Below are 17,949 nucleotides of genomic sequence, written 5' to 3' on the forward strand. Positions count from 1 at the left end.
TAAACATGATGAAAAAATACATGTAGAATAGAATATCAGGGAAAGCCACGAATAGCTAGGAAAATTTTAAAAGTCTTTTAAAAATCTGTTTGATTAAAAATACTAAAACAGTAAAAAATACTAAAACAGTAACCAAATACTGTTTTAATGTTAAATTTATCAAAATAAGTTAATATTGGACTGATACTGATACAGGAAAATAAAAACTCCCAACCTGAATGATATCTGGGACAAGTTCGTGTTCTCTAAAATTGAAGAATGAATTTTAGGAAAAACGGAGGTTAAAAGCACAATATATTTATTGAGGGAAAGAAAGCTTCTGTCCAAGAGAGGGACAGAAGGAGGTCCCAAATGGGTTACCCAAGACTCTGTCTTTACTAGAGACTTTTATAGAACAAAACCACCAGGTGAGGTGCGTCCAAGGTAGGGGAAAATGGACAAAACTATGGTCAGCCAATAAGAATTGTTCAGGTAAAATTGATTAAATTGCCATCAAATGGGGAAGTGAGTCATGTAGCAAGCGGGCATGAATACAGAACAGAGGCTTTTCCTGTAAGGGGTTGGGTCAAGGACTCTTCAAGGTGATACTACCTATTTAGAATATCAATCCCTGAGGTCCATCCCTTGGGAGGTAAGTGGGTGTGTTTGTTTACTCTTTAGTCTTGAGATCTGGCCTGAAGCAAGTACCAACTCTCCATTTGTAAGGTATCTTGTCTACCATACTGACTCCTACAGGGGGCTGGCCCTGTCTGACTGCCTGTAATATTTCTAATTCAAGTGCCTATAACAATACTTGCAATTGTTCACTAATGCATAGTTATTACTAATTAATCAATATGCTTAATGAACACTCTAAATGACAGCATATATTTATGCAAAAAGGGTAGCTGCAGTAGTAGCATATGACATAAACATAAATGAAGAATTAAAAACTGGCTGTCAATCCAAAGGAAAAAAACTAAATTTATTTTCCCTTGAAATCTGGCAAGATTAAAATACCTAATAGAACAAGTAATTAGTTCTCTATATAGTGATCATCTCTATTTTACTTACTGGTGAAGCATTTTCTTTTACATAAGAACCCTTTAGCTCAAAACAAACATTTTTAAATAAATAAATGAGCCATTGAAAGGAAAAATAGTCACACACATGCATATGTACAATTATTTTATTATCAATTAGATTGGTTTGGTTTTGTTAAAGAAGAAATCATTATTTGTAAATGGCTTCAGAAAATCAATTTAAACCTTATAATTTAGTCTGTGTAAAACTCAAGTATTTAAGAGAGAATAGTCATTTAGCCTTTAAAAGTGAATTTGTACTAATTGAATAATTCACATAAATATCCACTGAAATAACAAAGAAAGGAAAATATGGCAGTTTCCAAAATAATACGAAATTCTCACTCGTATTCGTTACCAGCAAATTGAAAATCGAGGGATGATACAGAAAGAATCTCTATAAATATTTTAAGAACCTCAAAAGTAGGCACTGGGTGAAAGGTCAGTAGAACTACCAAAATCTGTCAGAGGTTTTTTTTTTTATTTTAAAGATAAAAGAATGAAAATATATTAATAAATACCGTACATTTAGAAAATAACACAAAAACAATACAAACAATACAGAATTTCAGACAAGGTGATAGAAAATTAACAATGGTTGTTGTACTACATATTGGTATCTTCAAACTGGATACTCAGCTAAATAAATAGAGATGTAAGATTGATCAAACGCTTAAACATTAACTGTTCCTTTCAATAGAGCAATAAAGGTCAGTAGTACTACTATGTTAGCCATCCTGTGTATACATATATACATATTTTTCCCCTTCTTTCTTTTCTCTTTTCCCTCATTCCAAGTAAACGGACACCACTACAGACCATACTTGTAAGTGAAAGAAATCAGACCTGCATGTGTAAACACATATTGTCTCACTAGTGTAAGAACCTGAAAGAGTGAATAAAATCTAGGAGGTACAATAGACATTGTGCAATGAAAGGAAACTGCTCAAAAGGAATGTCAGATTTTCTGTCTTTCCTTCTCTGATTTCCACTTTTCTAAGTGCTTAACAATAGAAAACAATAGCCCTCAGGGGTTGAATTTTGTCATTTAACAAGATCCATGGAAATTCTAAACTCATATAGTGTAAAGACCATTGTATGTAGAAACAGAACTTAGACTTAGGTGTAACTGTGATGAAAACAATGATGTATTTATCCTGCAATAGGCTAGACCTGTAATCTAAATGACTGGGGTCTCTCTAAGGAGCGGGGAAAGTTACAGAGGAAAACAGCACGGAAACATGAGGCAAACAAGAGGGTTTAGAGGCTTCATCTACAAGCTAGGAACATCAAGGATTGCTAGCATCACTAAAAATTTCAAGAAATACATGAGAATTACTTACCTGTACAGTGTTCTTAAAGAGCTTTTACTGCATATATTTAAACCCTAGATCTGTGAGAGAATTTTTGTCATTTTTAATTGTGAGTTTATAGTAGGTAGTTCATTATGGTAGGCCCAAGAGAGTAAAACAATTTTCTAGAGAACAAAGGATCATTTTCCAGTCTAGATTATACATAAATGTGTGTTTTTCCTTGCTAAAACTTAATTTTTTTCATTTGATTTTGGGTGCTGGTATTAACCCCAGGAGCTCACACTGCCTAAGTGCATATTCTGGCACTGTACTAGGCTCCTGACCAGAACCTTTCTGTTACAGAGTACACTCAGGTGACTGCTGCCAAAAGTAGACAGCCATTAAAATCTATGTACTTGGATGCTGAAGCTTCATTTTAGTAGTTCACAGTACATCCTCTAAGAGATGATTTCATATCAAAGATACAAAAAATATTGATAATCTATCCAGATATCAATTTATTCATCAGTGATAAAATACAGATAATCACAAAGGTGGCAGACTTATGTTCAACATACACTCTGTAGAAAAATTTCCTTTAAAAAATCTGATTTGTATAGATAGTTATCAGGTCATAGATTAAAAAATGAACCACAATGAACAATGTATTCCTATTGGATATATTTTGTATATAACAATGTATCTGTTAAAAGGGCTAACAAAACAAAAACCCTCTTTCCATTTGTCCAGATTTAAAATGGGGAATCCTTAATGTCAAGTCTCTGATTTCTTGCTGTCACTAGAAGAAATGAAGCCACTACTCTTCAGTTAAGACATCTTTATCAGACATGTGCATATTTCCAGATCTCCTTCAGCTTGATAAAGTTCTCCTAGTGTTCAAATAAAGCAGGACATTACTCTCTAAGTTGAAACTATTTGCCAATGGCAAAATCAATATATACTTTTACAGCCCATGGTTTGTACCACTAAAATATCAATATGACATGATATAAAGCCCTGGGAGAAAACGCTTCACAAAAGTACTAATAGAGGTTGTGACTTCCTGCATGACTGAATGAGATCTGTACCATAATCTCTTCCAGGCAGTGACTAAAGAGGACAAAAGCAACAACTTAGAACTCTGAAAACTGACCAAGGATGTATAATAACTTGAGAATTTTTATTCAGTGGGTACCTACTAAACCTTCACAAGAACAATGAGAGTAAGTGATGTTTTAGGTTGGAATCCAGCCACACCAATCATGAGTTCTGTCACAGCAGGGCCAGGCGGCAGGAACACAGCTTCATTGCCAGAGCGGACTGATGTAAGGTGGATATGACTGGATAATAAAACAAGAAAAGTAAACAGCACTAGAAGAAACATAATCAGAGGTGTTACCCAAAAATATATATATATCATTACCAACAATTAAAAAAGGCAAACGTTGAAGCAAGCTTAAATTTGTAATAATGCTTGGTACAAGCAATAGACAAACCAGAAATTAAGATCCAAGACACAAAAAAGTCAAAATTTCCTTTAGTATGCTTTTCTAGTAATCCTCATAGCTGCCTTCATGACTAAATATGTAAACATACTGCACCATAATCTATAAGAACTAAACTCTGGAAGCAGCCTACATGACCATCAACATTGATGGCTGCATAAAGAAAATGTAATACATTTACACAGTGGGAAGTTATTCAGCCATACAAAAGATGTCATTTGTATATACATGGGTGGAATTTGAGATCATAATGTTAAGTGAAATAAGTCACAAACAGAAAGTCAGATATTGCACAGAGTTTCTCTAATGGGAAATCTAAAACATGAATAAATGGATGAATTAACAAATAGAGTAAAGCAAAAGAAACATACAGGAAACAAACAGGTAGACTTGGCTCTCGGAAGTAAACAGCAAGTTAAGGAGGGAGGGTAGGTAACGGCATTGAAAAAGGTCAAGATGTGCTGTGTGTCTGCATCAATACTCCAAAAAGAATGAAAGTAAGATGTATTGAAAACATACACTAACAATTAAAAGAGAAAGCCATGAGCATTCTCATGCAAGAGCAGGGAGGGTGCAACCTATCCACTCACACAGCTGGCTGACCACAAGGTTTTGTGAAAGGAGAAAGTAAAAGTTGATAGAGACTTCTAAACTCGCTGAATTTGAAACATGTTCAACCCACACACATATTCAAAGAGAAGAAGCAGGAGACTTTCTGCAAGAAGATGAAATTCAAAGTGTGATTAATTATTAGCAGATCCTCAAGTTATGATTTAAAATAAAAACATTAAAAAATGATCTACAATGCAGGAAACTTGCATAGATATCACTGGCCACACATGACCAATATGAAAAACCACCAGAGACAAATAGTACAAAGTTTCTACAGTCAGATGACTAATGAAGGAAAATGAAAAATGAAAGATAAACCCAAAATAAAAAATAACTCAAATAAGAAATAGTAACTAGGGTTACTGCAATGTAATATGAAAAATTTCAATCTATAGTGAATTATGAGATATGTCAAAATATACAAAAATATGAGCTGTATAAATGCATATACCATCATTCTATGCGAAATTAGCCAATTAACCTGACACATAAAGTTAAATATCATTTGTTTTCTATTATATGAGTAGCTGAAAATGTAAGTAAGTTAATGACTGAAATAAATGAGAGACGATAAGAAACCAGAAGGTAGACTCCTGTAAAGAGAAACAGTTTCAGTGAGTGGAAGAAGTAAAGGAAGATGGGGACAAAAGTACTGAAGGAGGTGATGGTATATTAAGGGCATATGCCATGTCTACCAAATGACCATCACTATTACATGCTACAATAACACTCTAAACTCATAAAGAAAATAACTAAAGGGAAATATGATATTAAGGGACCCTCAAATGGAAGATGTCTATAAAGTGATAGAAATTGTATTTTAAAAGGAAAATTCTAGAGCTAAAAATTCATAACAAATTTAAAAAATCAATAGAGTGTATCAACAGCCTATATCAGATGAAGAAAATATCAGTGAGCCTAAATACAGACTACTGGATGTTATCCAATCTAAAAGAAACAAGAAAGAATCCTGTCGGAAAGGAGCCTCAGCAATGACAACATTGAGGACACCAAACTATGCGCAAAGGCAATATCGGGAGGAAAACGAAAGATTAAGAAGAAATAATATTAGAAGATGCGATGGCCAGAAGCTTTCCAAGTTAGATGGAAATTGTCATTAATCTTTACCTCCAAGACACTCAATACACTCCAGTTCAGATAACTACAAGGAAATTCACCCCTAGACTTCTTATAATCCAACTCTTTTTTTCTTTTTTGGCTTTTTGTTGTAGTTTTCCATGTAACAGACACCTTATTTTTATTTTTTGAACATTTAAATAAAAATTTCTTAGAATGAAAGATACATTGCCATTAAACCCTGTCAAAATATTCCAAACTCTCCCTCACTTTTTTTTTTTTTTTTTTTTCTGGTGCTGGGAATCAAACTCACGACCTTGTGCTTGCCAGGCAGGTGCTGTGCCACTGAGCTAAATCCCCAGCCCCTCTCCCTTACTCTGAAAATATTCATCCCATCATTCTTAGCATTGTATCTTTATTTCTTTTTTTTTTTACTTGTATTCTTACAGGTTTCCAGTACATGATGGTTACATTCACTGTAGGATTAATGTACATAATATATTTCAATTCCCTTCTTTTTTCCCATCCCTTCCCCTTTTTATCATTCCAGCACCAGATTTACTTACTTATAAGGTTTTATAAAGTTAACTATCATGTATACAGACTGAAAAACAGACTAATATATCATACATAAAAAACATGTAAGACAGTTATACTAACTCTTGAAAGACAATAGCACAAGCACAATTTTAAAATCTACAAGAGAAAAATGAATAATCACAGTAAATGGATATTTGGTTATCATGCATGGGACTGACACTAAAGGGCATGAAAAAATTTCTGGAGAGAGAAAATATTTTATACTCTGATTGGGATCTTTTTCATATGAACATATACATTTGTCAAAACTCATAGATTGACACAGCTAAAAATCTCATCATTTCATTTACACAAATCTTAAATCAGTAGAAAAAAGTAGGAAAATGTTAACAAAAATAGATTTGGTAAAAACCAAATGGAATGGGTTCTATACATTATGATCTAGAAAAGAGCAACTTCCCCGGTGTTTAAAGAGTAAATTTGGGCATACAAGTTAGTAAGATGTGATTCTTTTAGATGCTAATGTAATTGGAATGATGAAATGTCGGATGATTTCCAAATCATATGTGAGTAAATGGACCACGGAAGAATAAGTTGACAGATGACTACAGCAGGTGATGGACGATCTGATACAGGAATCTTGCTGACATCATCTGTCATCATGACCTGCAGAGAAATAGGCTGACTGTGCAATTTCTCTGAGTCCTGATTGGGGGACCAAGGTATGGGAGTATGTGGGCAGTGTTCTGCTCACTCATTGCTTCTTCATTTGTAGTCAAGCTTATGTGTGTCATTAAAGTTTTTATTTTAATTTTCCTGTCTTAGCATCTCTCAGATGGTTCATGTGCTTAGGATCCCACATATGAATTACTGTATCATTTTTTTCTCATATAAAATAGCTGAGCTCTTTATGTTCTCAATAAATTCAGTGACATAAGTAGTATAAATTGATCCAGAATAAAGTCCAAAGTTCTGACCAAATTTTAAAATTTTAGACAGAAATATACACGAGAATGTTCACACAAAATGTATATAATAGAAGTTTTAAAATATAAAACTTTGCTTTTGTTTTGAGGCAAGGTCTTTCTGTATAGTTCAAACTGACTTTGAACTCACTATGTACCCAGGCTGGCTTTGAACTTGTAGTGACGCTCCTGCCTCAAACTCCGAGCTTTGGGATTAGAGGCATGTGCTACAGCACAAGGCAACATAGGACCCTTTTAATCATTATTAACAATTTACCAGAAATTCTCCCATTGCATTTTCTCAAAAGTTATCTCTTATGAAGCAGTACCAATTAATCATGTGTAGAGATATTCCAAGAATTAGACTTCTTATAGGTCAAGCAGTAATTACCTATATTTTAGGTAGAAGTATAAGTTAAGAAAAATTATTTACCTAAAGAAAATAAGCTAAGAAATAAAAATCATATACCTATAACAATAATAATAATTATGATAATAATGATAAAAATAATAACAGGTCTTTTGTGGGCAACAAAGGTACAGTATATCTTTTGATGAAGTGGCTGATGGCATGTACTAGGTTAATTTTATATTTCTAGTATTTCTTAGCTTTCCTTCTCATTATTTGTTCATAGTTAAATTATACAATCAAAATACAGGCCCTCCTCTGCACTGACAAGAGGGTGTATAGGAAATAAAACTTGAAGAAAGAGTCATAGATTAATAGTGCTATGGAAATAGTATTTTAAAGGTCATATTTTAATATGATTAAGAATTTCTGTCTTACATAAGCTTGAGTTTTTACATGGTATATTGTAAGTTTCATTAAATTGCCCCAAATCAACACGATTTTAATCAGAACATTTGTTGATGAATCTGTGAGTGGGTGTAGCAGAAGAAATAAGCAAAAGAAATAAAATGAAAAGAAGTAAAAGATTAAAAAGCTTTCAATTTAAATTTCATGATTTATTTCTTTTGGTTTATTTTTCTTTCTTTATATTCTTATGAATATATTAACTTTAGAATTGTATAGCAAACTCGGTAGCTTTGTCATCTATATTGTGATCAAACATTAGTAAAACTTCTTTTCTTGTATATTTTCTTATATATATTTTATTTCTAATTGTTTGTAGATATAATATAGTATGTGCAACATCAGAAATAAAATTAAATGGAGTGTACAAACCAAGTTCAGTCCCCTAGCTCCAGGTAGATAGGTAAGCATTGTTAATTTTTTAATCTGTTTAGAAAACAGATTAGAAAAGAAAAACTCATGGTTGTGTAATAATATAGACACAAGGTTTAAAATATGCCTGAATTGGCCGGGTGTGGTGGCACACTTCTCTAATCCCAGCACTCAGGAGGCTGAGGCAGGGGGATCCTTGCGAGTTACAACGTGAGCTCAAGGCCAGCCTGAACTGCATAGTGAGATCCTGTCTCACAAAAAAAAAAAAAAAAAAAAAAAAATTATGTATATGCCTGTATTGGGCTGGTGATATAGCTCAGTGGCACAATGCCTGCCTGGCAAGCTCAAGGTTCTCAGTTTGATTCCAGGTACCAAGGGGAAGAAAAAAGGAGGTAAAATCTGTCCCTTACCATGGGTGGGGGATGGGATGCCTCGTCACAGTGCTGTATCCACTCCCCTCTCCAAAGATACAAAATTTAGATTATAAATAATTTCATTTGGGCTAGGGATTTAGCTCAGTGTCGCAGCTCCTACTTGGCAAGTAGGAGGTCCTGAGTTTGATTCCCAGATGTCCCCATCAAAATAAATAAAATACAATAAAATAAATAAAATATGACTTTATTAATAGAATTGGTTTTGTAAAAACACACTGGGGCAGAATATGCCTTAGGTTCCACCTCTAACAGACACTATTCACACAGAAACATTACTGATGGTTTTATTTATGATGGTAACTTTGCAAATAAAAAGAAAGTGACTTTAAGAAAGTGACACTTTAATCCTTTTTGCTTGTGATTTTATTTGCTTGTTTTTAATTTTCTATGGTCTAGCAAACCCTCTCAGACATGTGCTTTGATTCCTACCTAAAAGTGACAACCTATTTCTGATGTTAATGTAGCTAATCCTTTCATATATTCTCTATGTAGTTCATTGTAATCCTTTGGATTATCTCTGCTCTTACTGTGAGAAATTTTGTAAGTCAAAGATTATGAACACATTTGTCTTTAATACCATCAAAGTTATATAGTAAGGAACAGAGTAAATAGCTACATTTAGATAATGCTTTACTGAACACTATTATAGAGTATAAAGATACTGAACAGACTAGAGCTAATTATATTGATTTTTCTTAAAAAGTAACAGTGGACTATATTTTAATAAAAATGTGTTTAATTTATAAGTGAAGCAGATTTAATAATTTCAAAATATTTCTCTCATATCTTTCTTAGTTCAGTGGGTAAATATTCCTTAAGTAATAGTGTAAAGATAAATGCCAAAGTTATTAGAGCAATTGGGCAGTAACCATTAAACATTGCAGATAAAGGATACAAGGGGAGAGAAATGGGAAAAGAAAAAGGAGCAAGATATACAAGTACAAGTAGACATTTCCTATGATGAAATGTCTATCAGTGTTATCATTATGTATATCTAAAATGTACCAATAAAAATTTTAAGATGCAGCAAAAAGATAAAGGACAGGAAAGCTTATTGGTGAATGTCAGTCTCTGTTGGGAGAAAACATAAATTCTGCTCATGTATCCCATAACCTCAACGGATGTTGCACTTTGATGATTGACAGTTAAATTCAAATAAAAATTTCTTGTCTATATGACATTTGTCTTGCAAGTTAATAGCACAAAATAATATACACTGGTTTATTAGACATATTTGATTGTCCTTTTGGGTATAACTTATTTGAAGTTATAGATGTAGATATAAATGTAGATGTAGTTGTAGATGTCATAGATATAGATGCAGATATAGATAGATAATGTCTCCATCTGCAAACCTGATTGTGTTACAATTTTGAGGGAAGATTGCTGCATTTGTGTTATATGGGGAAAATGGCCATAGTTGTGTTTGTTACCCAATGCAGAGTCAATGAATGGAAGCAAAATTTTGCTGAATGCTTTAGTTTGTGAATCAAATTGCTTGCAAACAGAAGTGTTCTGGAGCCAATGTATTACTGTATATGTATAATATTTTATATAAATATAAAACATATATTTTTTAATTTCATGTCTAAACCTCACCCTGCTTACTCTTACCACACAGAAAATGTTTTGAGAAAATGAGAAAATAAAGCAGTGTGCTATTGATAAATTTAAAAGGAAAATTGTCAAATTGATCTAATGATAATGAATGAGCAACAAGTGTAATTATTTTGGGTGGAGAAAAAAACATGGAGTGTAATTGTTCATTGATCATCAATAACTGAACTTTCCAACATTATATGTATATTTTCAAATCAATAACTCATACATATATATGCATCTATCCACCATACACAGTTTTTCTTAGTAGTAAAAATATCCAACATCTGTTGATGACCAGTTGTCAATGCTATGTCAATACCTTATTCTACTTATGGTCTATAAGAGTCCAGTAACTTCCCCAAGGCAAATTAGACTTCAGAGTGCATTTAAATGACAAATATTTTATAGTGTTACTGACAATGTTACACCTTCAATAGAATAAAATATTGCCATATGTTTCAAAATTAGTGAGTTACAAAGACTGACAGAAAATAAAACATGCAACATAATCTCTACAGATTGTTTTAGCATTTGCATTACTGTTTTTGTGATTTTTATCTTGTATTAATGATTATTTACTAAAATTCATTGCACCTCATTACTATGATCTAATTAAGCAGGAGACCCTATGAAATGTACATATATCATTCTGCATCCTGAACTAAAGTCAATCAAAGCAATTTTAATCAATTATTACTTAATAAGATAATAACTTTACAAACATTTAATATTATTTTGATGTCTCTAAAATTCACAGTAAAAAGTTAATGTTGAATTATGGTAAAATATACATATTTTAAAATATTTTAATGATTCTATTTTGCTAAATATGTCAGACTCAGTTGTGTTTGTAGACTTAAATTTATTTCCTTTTCCTTTAGGAATGGTTCTTGTATGTATTTTAACTCTGGTTTCTCATCAAAACCACAGTCATAATTTTTATAATAATTATTAATCAGTTATTATACCCTGGGCTTGGAGATTTAGCAAGAGATAAAAGAAAACTTGTTCTCATAATACAGCATGAGGTCTACAATACACAAAGCTAAGAGGCACTGTGTGTGAGTGCGTGTGAGTGTGTGAGAGTGTGTGCCTGTGTGCGTGTGTGTGTGTTAGTCGATATTTTAAATAGTATAATTTGTGGACTTCAGGAACCATGTTATATTTTATTGTTGCAAAAATAAATCTTTCTCTCTTTTTATTTTAAAAATTTTAAAAGACTAACAAAACAACAAGAAGACAAAATCCAAACAACACAAAATCAACAAAAAAATGATACATGACCTCCAAACAAAATGATAGGAATTAACAACAGTTGCTACATTACATACTGTTATCTTCAACGAAGTTGCTCAGTCCACCAGACTTAAGAATGTAAGATTGATAAAACAATCAATGACTGTAATAATAGAAAAAGACATTGGAAATGATGCAGAGTTTCACTGTACAAGATGGTAGGAGTTCAAAAATGGATCTTATACTGCATGTTGCTGTTTTCAGATCAGTGACTCTTGACAACACAGGACAACTTGTTTTCAGTGTTGCTTTAAGAGTTCAGAATGATGAATTTTATCGTTTAAGTTGAAATCTAAACATTTATTTCCAAAGTTTCATATATTTAGACTTCTGCATAATTTTCATTATTTTATCACTAGAAATTACAATAGAATTAATAATCTTTCATTTTTTAATAATGATAGTTTATTAGAAGTTAAATCATTATGAAAAAGTTTGAAAACATCAGTTATTTAAATAATTTACCAAATTTATGTTAAAATAATTGTTTAATTTATAATTAATTTTAGTTGTAAAGTATAAATTTTATCTCATAATCTCTTCAACTGTATTTTGTAAAGTAATTTCAATAATAGGACTAAAACCTTTGTCTATTTTAATATATATATTTAATAAAAGGCTTAAGTTTTCCCATATATTTTATTAATATGCTGCTTTTGAAATGTGTTAATTCTTTTTATGATTAGGTGAATATTGTTTTCTATTTTACATATTTGAGGTTTCAATATTTGCTATTTAAAAGACATATATGCTTTTGTTCCAGAAAACTTTTTAAAGGTTGGAGGGGAAATTTACCGGAGAACATCTAGATTTTTAGAAAATTTTGTAATCAATAATCTGCATTTTTCGTATCATTTCTAACCATGGAAAGGACTTTTATATTCGAAGCTTGGTTAGGTAATCAGATTATCCACATCTCTGGAATTTCTTTGTGTTACTGACATTGTTGCTCCGTACATCTAACTTCCTCAGGTCTTTTAAATGAGGTGAAAGTTCAATAATTTTCTTTCTTGTAACTGCTAGCCAGACCACGTAACACCATTTTTGAAGTGATATATAAGATTTTCTGATGAAAAATCTAATTTCGTTTTTGATTTTCAATTGTCTCAACCACATTACTAAGTTATGATGTTATAATGATTTGAAAATGGTCTCAGTTCGTTGTTACTGAAGTTACTTGATTGATATTCATGCAATTTTGAGTCATCGAACTCGTTTGATCCCCTCATCAGTGTTCTTATTTCATATGTGAGCGCTGATGTTCCGACAACGCTTCTTGATTTCCTTTACCTAACTACCTTTGGCTTAGGCGTCAATACATTCATTTCTTAGAAAGTCTTATTATTAAGTGTACTTGACACCTACTCGAAATAATTGCTTTGTAATGCACAACTCACACGTAAAAGCATCCAGATTTAATATTCTTAATGATTTGATCCCAATAACATAGTTGATTCATTTTCTAACAATATTAGATTTTATAACATCCTATTGTTAATATAGCATTCATATATATATGTATAAAATTATTGAGCTCAAAATACACTCAATTTAAATGCATCTTTATTAATAGTTTTTGTGCTTATGTGTTTCTAAACATATTGACAATAAAAATGTCACTTTCATTTTAGAGGATTAATACATAGATCAAGAATTAACATATGTTCTGAAGGTGTTGCAGCATTTAAGCTGCGTTTTGTTCACAATACAAAGTAAGCTATACTGTGAATGCTACAGTTCCTTAACTACTCAGCATTTTTCTCAAATAAAAAAACAAGCCATAATCTTTAATTGACCTGTTATTAAGCCAATATATATACTTCTCTTTAATCTGCTGTATACAATCCACCTTTTAAGAATTTATCCTCTGAAATATCGTATACAACACTTCACCTTCAAGAAGAAATTTTAAGAGAATTTAAGTAGTACTCAGATTATTACCACTTCATCCTCCTCAATAATTTTCACTGCTTCTTTGTGTTCCTGATTGCTGGAAAAATTACTAGAAAATTGAAATTTAAAATGTTTTTCTTAATAGTCACTTACATTTTAGATTTATGTGAAAAGCTTTCATGTATGTGAATTCATTACTTGATTTTTGAAAGTTTTGTGTAAATTGATACATGGGCTCATTTTCCAGCAGAGATCAGGATTAGAAACAATGGTACTTTGGATTAGTGAATCCGAAATAATAAATGAGAACCTCTTTCTGCCAAGAGTTTCTTCCAAAGAGTAAACTTCAGTGATCAATTAACAAAGATGAAAAGAACAAAGATTGCATCCTTGGAGTAAGCTGGAACACGGGGGGCATCATCAGTGTAAATTTCTCCACTGGAATTTCACTGTTAGCATACATGTTTTCTGAACTGTGATGATCCTAATTTTAAATTATGCCTGTTCAAACCTCCATCTATAGTTTTCTATGTAATAAAGAATAAAAATATTTAAGATGATTGAGTTTGAGGATCATAGAAATTCATTTTTCTGGACTGTTTATACATAAATGTATATGTGTCCTTTTATTTGTAAGCATATGTAGAGTTTTAAAAAATTCTAAAATTTGTCAGTGATTAATAATAGGTGAGAAATAAATGATTAAATAGTGTTCTTTTCCTTTCTGTATCTCTGAGTTCATTGTGTAGTTTCTGTGTGTTTACAAATTTTGGAGAGTGTTATGTATCTTATTTCCCTGGTCTATCTTAATCATTTTTCTTATTAAGTATAAGGATTAGTGAGGATCAGTAGTGAAATGATACTTTTATTTAAGTAATGAAAAAAGAAGACTTTTTATGCTGCAATAAAAATTCCTGTTTTTTTATATAAATGTGTGTATATACATATCTATATATTTTACATGTATAATATCTGTTTGTATGTATCTATATATTCTACATTATATAACATATGTATATCTTGATCTCCTGATCTTTTCCTGAATTAGTCATTCTTAAAAGCACAATAACTTTGTCAACGAAAATCCATGGCCTTGAATTCTGACCCCTCTTATACCAAATTTAGTTTTATCACCTGAAAGTTTTTGCATCTAGAAAAAAGTTTTTGATAGGTTTTTCCAGTGCAGAGAGAAGTAAAACAGAATAAAATGCCTTTACTGTGGACTCGGAGAAGGCCACAGGAAAGAGAAAAACATGGCTTCTAAGGATGTTTCCTGGGGTCCAAAGTTAAATAGCCCCAGGCTGGAAGCAGGGTTCAGGAGGCAGACTGCCTAAGATGGCAGACCAGGATTGGGTGGGAGCGTGGGAAAAGGGAACAGGATATTACAAAAAGGGAAGTGGGAAGTTGTAATTTGACTCAGCGGAACAAGGGTGGGGCTTAGCACATGGCCTCTAGTGGCCAGGGCCATATTGGCTGGGTGCCATAGCAACTCAGCAGGAATTACAGCAGGGCAAGAAACCAATCAATCAGTTTTAAATTTTTGTGACCACTCTACTAATTTGTAAAATTAAAGTATTGATGTTTCCTGCACAAAATATTGCTATACTATAAAATTAACATGATGTAGATGTTGATACACTATACCTGGTGATTTGAGGAAAGGAATTATCCAATGCCAGGGAAAAGACAGCAAACTTTATTTAGAGATAAAGGTTAGCATTCCAAATATATTTCTGTTTTTACTCACACATGAAATCTGTCCTCATAATGATATAATAGGTCATCATTCCAGTTTTTAAAGCTTTGTAGCCAACTTTAACTGATGAAATTATTTAACTTACTATTTTTATGAGGCACTATGTACTGGAAAAATATAAATATATAAACAAACATTCATATTCTCTGAGATAAAATATTATAATTTGAGAGATTCAAGTATAGAAATAAGTACACAATAAGAAGCATATAAGGAAAATGTTCATAGAATAATATGTACATAAAAGATAAGTTTGTATGCTGGATTATTTAAAGATGAGCAGCATTGTTTCTGGTTTGGAATGACAGTGACTAGACATTAAATATGAGCAGGGAAAAATGTCCCTCAGGTGCATTCAAGATGTTGCCACTAGTTGATTTAAAATTAAAATAATTACAGTTCATCATTTAGATAAAATATGTACAATTTACATTGAAATATTTATAAAAGCAATGAAATCTATTTCATATAAAAATATTTGTTATCTGGCCGTAGCTTTTCATGACTTTATCCATGTGATAAAATTCTATATCATATCAATCCTGGTATATATATCAAAATATATTAATGTAGTTCATACATTTATTGCATTGTTCCCTGTTATGCAACAATTTCTAGGTACTGTAAAACTTCTGTGAAAATCATAAGTATGTTAGTATGTAATTCGTGTCACATATAGTGTCATTTTGTTTGGATGATTGTTTTGAAAATTTTCCAATAAGTAAAAGTCTTTGAGAACTAAGAGACATCAAAATGACCAGACAATTGAAGAACATAACACCTATGAGGTTTGTGCTACAGTATGATTTTCCTTTGGAGATGGCATCTTGCAATGACAAGAACTTTTTTTGGCAAGTGAGAAAAATGGCCTTGCAAGTAACGTATTTCTGTGACAACGATGTTGGCTAGAATGAGAAGTCATATTTTTTAATCTTTCACGTACAATAAAAGATGGTTTTGTTTGTACTAAGAAAAGAAAACTTCCCAGCAGTAGTTGGCAAGATGTTGGGAACAGAGGACATAGACTTTTGCACTAAAATTTGTGTTTTATTACTGTGAGTTTATTTCTTCAGAGAGAATTCACCTAAGATGTAATCATAGTCTATAAAATTGTTGCATCTAAAATACTTCCATTAATGTTATAATTTAAATTTATGTTTTACAAATATGGAAGTAGGGAGCCATTTAGTATTGAAAATTCTTCCTTCACTGTATTCAGATCAACTATGACACTATGTCAGGTATATTTTGTAGATTATTATGGGCCTATAGAGTGTATATATTGTTACATAAATGGCTATTTGCTAAAGTTATGAACTTTGTGTTTGAAAAATCCATACTACTTAATTTTTTTCTCAATATCATCACTGTTATTCTACATAAATTTATCCTTATCATTCTCATTTGTGCACACATTCCCATATAGTTTTATCATAATTATTTATTTTGTTTTGTTTTTTGTTTTTTTTTCTGGTACCAGGAATTGAACCCACGACCTTGTGCTTCCCAGGCAGGCACTGTGCCACTGAGCTAAATCCCCAGCCCCTATAATTTTTAAGTATTGACTATAAAAGAAATTGTACAGGCAAGAAGTCACTAAATAGCTTCAGAATTTATAGGTATATGACAATCATAATCAGAACTACATCTTAACAATTTCTGTAAAATATAGTACATATTTTACCAATCTTTCATTGTTGTTTAGGAATATAATGGAGAATTATTAAAAAATATCACAATGAATTTCTTTCATAGTTATCTTTTTACTGTTCTGATAAAACATAAACTGTTGCTCTAGACAATTAACTGCCGTACATTGTCAGAATATTTTCCCTTGCAGTACTTTTTTCTAAAAATGGTTACATTGCAACTGACTGCCTCTGACTTTCAAAGTTTTCTAGCTACCAAAGAATAAAAGTTCCTATTTCTGTAGATACGTCCCTAGAGAGTCCCTGCAGCACTTGATTAGTTCAGTCCCGAAGCAAAGGTGACATGAAGAACATTCGTATTGTTACTTTTCTTTTTTACCCATGAGGAATGGAAGGAACAAAGCCAATTGTACTCCTAGTGTTATTCAGTTGTGAGAATCAAATGAAATAATATTGGAAAGTTCTTTGAAAACTATAAAGCAATGCTATTGATATTAGAAGAATGATGTTTTTTCACCCTTATATTTCCCTTCATCCTGGAAATTTGTCATCTCACCCTTGATTTTTAATCACTGCTGAAAATATTCATTGGATCAAGAGTAAATTTCAGAGAAATGACTATCATCAAGGGGCTCTTTAATTTCAGTTTCGGATGCACTATTTACAGAAGTTTTGCATACTGCAGGTAGGTAAAATTACATAGAAATTTAATGTCATTTACTCAATTTGATTCCCTGCTCAAACGGAGTTAGCAATTTCAACAGGTTGAGTGTCACCTAGGTGTTTGATGTGGGACAAAATCCTGGGGCCTCTGTCAAGTTGCTAATTCATGAGGAGATCATGCTAGTAATGTATATTTTAAGCTTCTCAGATACTTATATTTAAACTAAGTTGGGGAACTTTTGTTGTAAAGAAAGTTAGTACATGAAAGTATGAGAATCTTAAGCACTAGGTACAGCCCAGATTTTAAGCAAATTGAAATGTGCCCTGGGGGCTGGGGATTTAGCTCAGCGGCAAAAGCGCCTGCCTGGCAAGCGCAAGGTCGTGAGTTCGGTTCCCGGTACCGGAGAAAAACCAAAAA

Source organism: Chinchilla lanigera, unplaced genomic scaffold (assembly GCF_000276665.1).
Source record: "Chinchilla lanigera isolate Chin_1 unplaced genomic scaffold, ChiLan1.0 scaffold00005, whole genome shotgun sequence".
NCBI classification, from domain to species: Eukaryota; Metazoa; Chordata; class Mammalia; order Rodentia; family Chinchillidae; genus Chinchilla; species Chinchilla lanigera.